Below are 9,154 nucleotides of genomic sequence, written 5' to 3'. Positions count from 1 at the left end.
TCCCTCTTTCTCATTGTCTATGCCCCTCTTTCTCTCTCTCTCCAGTTTATATTCCTCCATAGACGACCTTGTTTGGAAACTTTGCTGAGACAGGCCTCACTTCCAAAGTGTAGCCTTCAATTCCTGATTTCTGCTGCTTGGTAGGCTTTATTCCTCTTTTAAATTTCTCTAAGCTGCTTAACTATCATACAGCACTTGCATCCTCGCTTTTGAGTTTGAACTCAGTATTTATTTATTTCTTCTCCTAAAAATAGTATATTCCCTGAGGTCTGTACTCATTTTGGGCATCTGCCTGCAGTACCTACCTTAATACTTCGTATGTTATTGCAGATCAATAAATATTGAATATTCCCTATTTTATAGATAGGCAGAAAGCTAAGACAAGTGAACATTTCTATCCATAGTGCATGACACAAAATGTTTTATGAATCTTTAACTAGTACTTTATTTCTGTTTTTGAACTGATTTTTAAAATTGAAATTGTAGGATAGAGAAAATAAAATATTGGACAGGTAATGTCTTAAATGTCAGTATATCTAGTGGTTTCTAAAATCCTTAAGTGATATATGTAAGGCATATATAATGTACTATTACAAGATAAAACATAAGTTGATATACATATTGGAGTTTAGAAGACTGAGTATGCTATGTTTCTCTTTTAAAGAGAATGAAATTAACTCAGGCCACTTAGTCACAATTCTTACACATTTTCACTTACTTGTGTAATTTCTATACATTTTATCTTATGCATTATTTTCCTAGAAATTTAAATTAGTTTGGAACATTTTGGAATTCATCATATCCAGACTTTTCTTATTTGCAGAGCAAAAGGGTAAGACTGGTACAGTTTCCTACTGTATGCAATTCCTGCCTACAGATTTTTTAAAAATGAAAAAATTAAGTATCTCAAAGGTTAAAGTATTTTAAATTCCATTTTCAATAATCCTTTGGCATTTAGGCTATGATTTGTATATACTTCTGAGACATAATTATACCTAAATATTTTTTAGCAAAATACAATTCAAAGTTATTCACTTCAGGGTAGTATGAATGAAAATTGATGATGATAGCAGTTTTCATTGTGTGTGGAGGAAGTTATTAATGAGTGCTTTATAATAGGAATCTTGTGTTTAGTAGAATAAATCATCTTGAATGTCTTTTTAGATATAGCATGAGCTCCAGGTATTTAAAGATAATAATGGTTTTGTGAGGAGCGCTATTGCCGAATTATCTTGTATAATAAAATCTTAATTTTCTGTGCATAAAGTGGCACAGCTGAAATGGCTTTTTAAAGATGCAGTGTGTATATGTACTACTTCCTTATTATGAGTGTATTATGTATTGTAACATACTAAATAAAAAAGAAAAACTGAAAAAATATCAGTAGGTTTTCAAATTTTATAAAAAAGACCCTACTCTCACTTTTTATTTGAAAAATTTAAGTACTCAGTACTGTACTCTTTATCACAGTTGTGCAGAATGTTAAATTTATGTAAGTTGTTATATTTCCATTCCCTAGGCAGTATTATTACAAAATCATAATCAAAAGACTTAAGTTATTTTAAATTTAAGTGTCAACAAATTTGATTTTTATAGATTTCATATTTTACTTAAAGATTGTAGAAGTGCCTTCCAGGTGTCCCACTCCAGATGTGTTTGATGAAAAAAATTCACCACAGTTTACCACAGTAACTTTAAAATAACAAGCAAAAAGAACAGGCGAGATAGCTTAGCAGACTAAGCATCTGCTTAGCCAAGCACAGAGATTGGGGTTCGATCCCTGCTACCACGTGCCATGCTGGCCCCGCCCTTGAGTGTGCTGAGCTGGCAACTGAGTCCAGATGTGGTGGTGAACGCCTGCAATCCCAGCACCGGGGAGGCTGAAAACAGGAGGATCACTAGCAGTCTGAGCAGCATGCATAGTGAGACCCTGTACAAAACACATTAAAGTGCAGAATGTGAAATATATGAATCACCTATATAATACATAGGTTAATAATTTTGGGTGATAAAAGAACTTTAAATTTGCTATTTAATTACTGTCTGCTACCATTTTAACATTTTTAAATGTACAATTCAGAAGTGTTAGCTACCTCACATTATTGTGTAACTTTTGGAGAAAAACCAGTATCAAACCAAATGAAAGACTGCACTGAGGAGTTAGAAGGCAACTTTTATTATGCTAGCAGGGTGGGGGGAATTGGTTCAAAATCACCAACACATAAATCAGCTTAGAGTTCAGTTTAAATACAGCTTGGAAGCAGAAAGTACAACGCTGATGGTAGGTTATTGCATGACTGGTTGCATGCGTTGTGTCACATGTTGTCAAGCAAATAGATTCACTTAGAAGGAATTGTCTATCATAAAGTAGGACAATTCTGGGAAGGAGGGGAGGGGTGTGAGCAGAGCAAGTAGAGTTAAATGGATCCTTGACTGGGCCAGTCTGTCCTAGAAGTAAAGTCCTGAAAACAAGTTGGAAACAATATTTTTTCTAACTAAGGAAAAACATAAACTGGACACAACCAAGTTGGCTGTATCAAAGAGAAACAGCTGGACACAGACAGTCAAGGCTGACTGAATTTAGCGGCCTAGCTAGGAGACAAAGCAACAGGAATGTGATCATAGCTATTAATTTTTACCCTTTGCTATCAAATATCCATAAGTTTAGTATTTTGTAACTGTGCCCTTACCTAATCAATCTCTAGAACTGTTTCATCTTGTAAAATTAAAACTTGTACCAACTAAACAAATACTATTCCTTTCTTCCTTAGACTTCATACTACTTTGTCTATCTAAGAATGGGACTACTATACTCACATAAATAGGTTTATGTAGTGATTTATTTAGCATAACATTCTAAAGTTTCACTTTGTAGCATGCCTTAGAATTCCCTTTCTTTCTAAGGCTGAATTACTTCCATCATATGTGTTAGCTATATTTTGCTTATACATCTACTCATGAACACTTGAGTATCTCCCACATTTTAGCTATTGTAAGTAATGTTTCTATTAAGCATGAAAATATCACCTCAAGATACTCCTTTCAATTCTTTCGGCTGTCTGCCTTGAAGTGGAATTGCTGGGCCATATGATAATTCTATTTTTAATTTCTTGAGGAGTTGCCATACTGTTTCCCATGGTGGTTTTACCATCTTACAATCCTAGCAACAGAATACATAAGGGTTTCAACTTCTCCATATCCCGTCTATACCTCTTTTCTTTCTTTTTCCATTTCTTTTAAAATATCCATTCTAATAGGGATGGAGCAGTATCTCGTGGGTTTGATTTGCATCTTCCTAATTGAAGATGCAAATTTCAAAATAATTTCAAAACATAAGTTTTAGAACTGATTTCAGATCTAAGTGTTGAGCTATTCCATAGTAATTTCCGTAGTTGTAAAAGTGCAAAACAATCTCCTTAGTTTCTCTTCATTCAGTTCATCTCTGAATATATCACTTAAAAGATTGAGTTGAGCTGACAGGATCAACACTTCTTAAAGAGTAACTAAAACTAGAGAGAAATTCTATTGCTTTGTTAAGTCATAAAACTGCAGATAAGCAGACTAGAGTTGCTACGGCAGCTCAGAAGTATCCAATCTTTTGTGTGTTGCTTTTGCCTTCATTAATGCTTTGATTTTTAACCTCATCATCACAGATGGCTCCTGTGTCTCTAGGCCTCACTAATACATTCCTGGCAGGAGGAGGAAAGAGCAAGGACAAAAGGCAAAACTTGGGTGCCAGTGGGGTTGCTATACTTAGCAAACCCCAGAGGGTCTATCAGATGACTTCATCTGCCCATTGATTGACCATTTTTCTCTTCCATGGCAACATGTAGCATGAGAGGCTAGGAGATGTCATTTTATAGTAGGGCATACTTACTCTGCTAACAAAAGTGGGATTCTGTTACTGAGGCACCAGGGACTGAAATGGGTTGTGTTGTGCTGTATAGATGCATGGCTTCATGGCTTTCTTCTCCACTGTAATTACCTTATTTTGAGGCAATGAGTTTAGTTGGAAATTTGAGTGGGGAGAGATTCTAGAAGACAGAGCACAATCTGTAGGGTAACATCAGGGAAAGGATTTTCTGCCACAAGGAAATACCTTCTAACCTATTTTAAGTGCTGGAAGTGGGTTTATTCCTACGTTGTTGAAGAAAGTAAGTGCTAATTGCCTAAAAGCCAAATATTAGTAAGAAGCAATTTTATTTTAAATATACTGTAATTTCAAAAGCAACAAAATATCAAAATTTATTGTTGAATTGTTATTTTGAATCTGTTATATTTGCAGCTGTAAGTGCTAAAAATCTTGGTCTAAAATTAGTTATTTCAAGTATCCTGAGCCAAGAAAATTTGCGTCAGTTGTGTAATTTCAGTATTAAAATATCCTCCTGACCCAGCAATTGCTCTTAATATAATCAAATAACAATTTGTTTCATTTCAAAGTCCAAATTTTGATTATTCTTGATGAAAGGAAGACTAGAGAAATTTATTCTTCCCATTTGCCTTTTTATTTGCTTGTGATTGCATACTTCAGTTCTGGAACAAAAATTCTGGAAAAAAAAGAACTATGAAGTCAGGTTATGTACCATAGCAGCTAGGGAACTAATTTTTTTGGATATTGTGCCAGATGGGAATACAGAGGAGGCAGAGACGTGGAGAGAAGGCAAGTAGTTTCATAATATTAGGAGACTCAGTTAACTTTTTAACCTTTTTTCACTTTTATCTGCATGGCGCATTAGGGTACAGTTACTTTTTTCTTCTTTCCTAATTTCTTCTTATGTTAGTCTTCTATCACTCATTTTTAATATAATTTGAGTATATTTTAGAAACTAAGCTGGAGATGCCAGAGTGCTATTTCAAAAAGTGGTGTGATCTATTCACAGGTCATTCTATCCTTGTGTTCTGCGTGCTTTTCCCTGAAGTTCAGGCTTCTCTTCACAGGATACCTTTGCTCAGCTGTCCTGCTTCCTCCTCCAAAGCTGTCTAATCATTCTTGAGCCTTTTCCTCTCATGCACTAGAGAGTTTTCATTCTGCATCTAATGGCATCCGGAATATCTGGGACTGAATTTCCTAAGGAAAGAAAGTTGGACTGCATAAAAGTCCAGGTGACTGCACTCTCAGACACATCCAGAAGGGTCTAGGCTGTATATGGCTAGTGACCACAAGCTAGATAATGATTGACTAGAGAAGAAAATGTTCTGGAAATTGGCTACTGAGGAGCTGGGTTCAGTACTTAGATATTTTAGTGCATGAAATTAATATATTAGCATATATAACTATAATAAAGATTAAACTGCCAATGAGGGCAGTTTTTGGATACTAGAAGACAAATTCCTGGGGCAGTTATACTGATTTGGATGAACTTCTCACTGTTTTTAAAATCACTGTAATAGCTCACAGGAAGTATAGACAGAATTATGTTAAACAAGACTAAGTTTATGAAATGCCTTGTGCATGGTAGTTATTCAAAGGTGAGAGGCTAGGGAGATGGCTCAGTAGGATAAACGCTCACCTGGCAAGCACAAGGGCCTGAGTTCAGTCCCTGGTTTTGTCAAAATAAATTAAATAAATATAAAAAATAAATAAATCAAAGGTGAACATATGGTTCGTTATATTGTCCTATTTTACAGAACATTATATTCTAATTTGTTATGCATTCTATAGTAATAATGAGTATTTTACAAGACTATTAACGTGGCTTGCAAGATTATCTCTAAGTTTCATATTGTTGTGTTATCAGTGTCCATGTAGCAGTTTTCTGTTCATAAATTTCCCAAATCATTGGGAACATTGATGTGAATTTGTATTTAATCCTAGAAAGAATTATAAGCCACATCTTCATCTAAAATTTATGTTCCAAGTTCTTGTGATTCAGAATGTCACAATAATTTCTGCCATTAATTCAGAAGGTATCTCTTTGCCCACCAGTTTCTCTGCTGTTTTGTCTGGATTTATATTTAAGCATTTGGCTTTCAATTTTATCTCTAATTCAGCCAGGCTGGAAGAGTTGAATAGTAATACCAGCTGGCATAGAGTTGAGCCTGTATCAGCATATTGATGTTCCTGCATCAGCATAGTGATGCTAGTGACACCAAAACATTTCTCTGTCTTACTAAACTGCCTCACATAGGCATTAAACAAGTGTGGTAACAAAAGAGAGCTGACAGTAATCATCCCAGAGTATGTGAACTGTTGCCCATTGGAAGAAGAAATTCTTCACAGTGTAATGGTGCATTATCCCAGTGACATGAAACAAATCAATAGATCCCAACTATCAATGATAAATAAAATGACTTTGTTACTGGGAGTGGGTGATTTACTGTTGAGAACAGAAGACCTTTGGTGCTAAGTGTAATTAAAAGCAAAACTCACCATGATGAACATGCTTAGAAAAAGCAGCTGCTCAATCCTGATGTAAAGAAAAATGGCTAATCAATTTTTTATAATTAATTAACTTTTTAGTTGAAAAACTACATAGAGAGAAGTGCCCATTTCATATGGGGACAGCTCACTAAAGTTTTCACATTTGCGCCGTTCATCTTCTACCCAGATCAACAACTAGAACATATTGGCAGTCCCCCCTTTGACTACTAAGTCATTAACCTTGGCTCTGCTAAAAAAGCTAATCACTAACCTTACTTCTTAGGCAGCAAGTTAATTGTATTTATTTTAAACCACAACTATGTACTACTTTTTAAAATTAATTTTATTGAGAAACAAATAGCAATGAGACAGTTTAAAAACCAATTAATAGGACAGTTTCAATAATTAATACAGTGCATATTGTTGTCTTTGTAGCGGTTATTCGTAGTACAAGATGCAGACATGATATCCTGTCCAAACACTATTAGTACAAATCTTTCTTCTCCTTGAATTAGGAGAAAGTAGCTGTATATCTACCCTAATTATCTGTACTACTTTTGAATGTGGTTTAAAGTGCAGAATATAACGTTAAACACATATGACAGATTTCTATGCACTATGAAAAATAAAATCAAGACCCAAAGACTTAGTAAGAAATTATGGAAGTAATACAGGGAAGAGAAGATGAGGAGTCAGCACTTCAGCACAAGAAGGCTGAGAAAGAAGAAACATCTAGGCAGGTTGATTTGTGTGAAGTATGGAGGATCCAAGTTGGCTTGCAGGTTTCTAGCTTTGACAGCTGGCTGGATGTAGCTCCATTTACCAAGAAGGTGGAGTAGGCTTTAGGGGATAAGAAATGAGTTCCTTGTTGGACATACTCAGTTTGAGGTGCAAAATGGCAAGTGCATGGGTCAAATTTTAGCTACAAAAAAGTCAAGAGTGTGTAATCTTTGTTGATTTATGATTTGCACATGGTAAAGAATTAAAAATATAAGTGATGGTTTTCAGTACTTTGGCTTAAGTCAGTTGGTGAATAATGCTGACATTCACTGAGCTAGGAGACCTAATGAGTTTGAGATATACCTGGCATATAGGTTTGACTCAAAACGGAGTTTTTTTGGGAGAAGAAATAGTGATATATTTAAAAGCACTCTGCTATCAAGTGTTCCATAGACTATTAGCCGCTCTTTTTGTTGACTCCATTTCAAAATGACTGATAGTGATATCCAACTAGTCCATGATTAATTGCTGGAAGAGAAACATCATTTGTGGTTTTGTGGAGGTAAGAGAAGACCTCAGCATTTTGTCACTAATGATAGTGGCATCATGCCAGTCTTACAAGACATCACAGCCAATGTTCATCAGAAATTATCCACTTAAATTTTAACTATGTGACTCAATTCTGTGAGAAAAATGTTAATTGATTATTTGAAATTGGTTACTATCAATTGTGGCACTAAAATTCCACTAGTCAGATAATTGGTGGGAACTGAAGTATAAAACTAAGGCAGGGTAGGTGGGGAATAGTTTTGAATATGAATAATAAACTGGACAAAATTCATCCAACTAATCATAATACATTTGAGTATTAGGGATAGGAAGCATAGATATAGCTCTTATTTCAGAGTTCTTGGATAATGGAGAAATGAATCTAAGTAATTGCCATGAAAAGTGTTATGTCGTAAGCAACATCTGATAGAAACTAGGGGGACCGGATACTTGAAACTCCTAGTAAAGAATTCTTTACAGATAAAATGATATAAGAAACAGTTGGGGAATGACTTTTAGATCAGTGGTCAGGAAAGCTCAATCAAGCTCCTAGCATCCAAATGTACAATAATTTAACATTATCTCAGGGAGAGAATAAGGAAGAGGAGAAGCAGAAGGAAAAGAAAGGAGGAGAGAGAAGAGGATGGGTAATAGTAGACAGCTAAAAAATGTAGAAGAAATATCATCAAAAACTCAATTCAAAAAAATACCAATGTAATACTTGAAAATGTGAACAGAATTTTCTGTTTTATCCAATGGTCAGAACGTTTAATGAAATGTCGTTGGGGAATGTGATACTAGAACAGTGCCAAAGGATCACCTCACAGGTTACTGATAATTAAAGAGAGATAATTGTATTTTTAATGTACAGTGATCTGATTGAAACTACCTTGACCAAGTGATCAAATTTAGCATCATCCAGAGCAAAATAATCTGATGTTATTATGTGACTTCTGATGAGAAGTAATCAGATATATATAATATCACTTATAAATTATTTTTGGCTAGAATGTTAAACCTGAATCTCTTCAAAGCTATAAATTTAACTCCCAGTTTAGTAGAAAAAGCAAGAAAGAGAGGAACAAATAAAATGACAGTATGAAAAACAAATACAATTTTTACTTTTATTGTAGGATATGGGAAAATTCTATAATAAAATATTCTTGAATTTTTATAGGTTGATTACTTGAAGGGAAAGAATGATATTGTAGATTAAAGGAGGCTCAGAAAGTTTGGCTAGAGAATCACGAATACTGGCTGTAGAACTCAAGTTATGCTAAAGGCCCGAGAAACTGGAGCAGTCAGTGTGGTAAGTCCTAACATCTGGAGAGTGAGGACTGGAGGAATTCCAATGATCAAGGGCAGGAAAGAAGATGCACATCCATTTCAAGAAGCGATCAAACTGCTCCTTCCTCTGCCATATTGTACTAGTCAGGTGGGCCAGATAGCACACACTGACTTTTTTTTTTTTTAAATTGAGAAACAAATATCAATGAGACAGTTTTGAAACTGATTAATAGGACA

Source organism: Octodon degus, unplaced genomic scaffold, assembly GCF_000260255.1.
Source record: "Octodon degus isolate 3935 unplaced genomic scaffold, OctDeg1.0 scaffold00039, whole genome shotgun sequence".
In the NCBI taxonomy this organism is placed as follows: Eukaryota; Metazoa; Chordata; class Mammalia; order Rodentia; family Octodontidae; genus Octodon; species Octodon degus.
Note: the sequence above shows the minus strand (reverse complement) of the source record.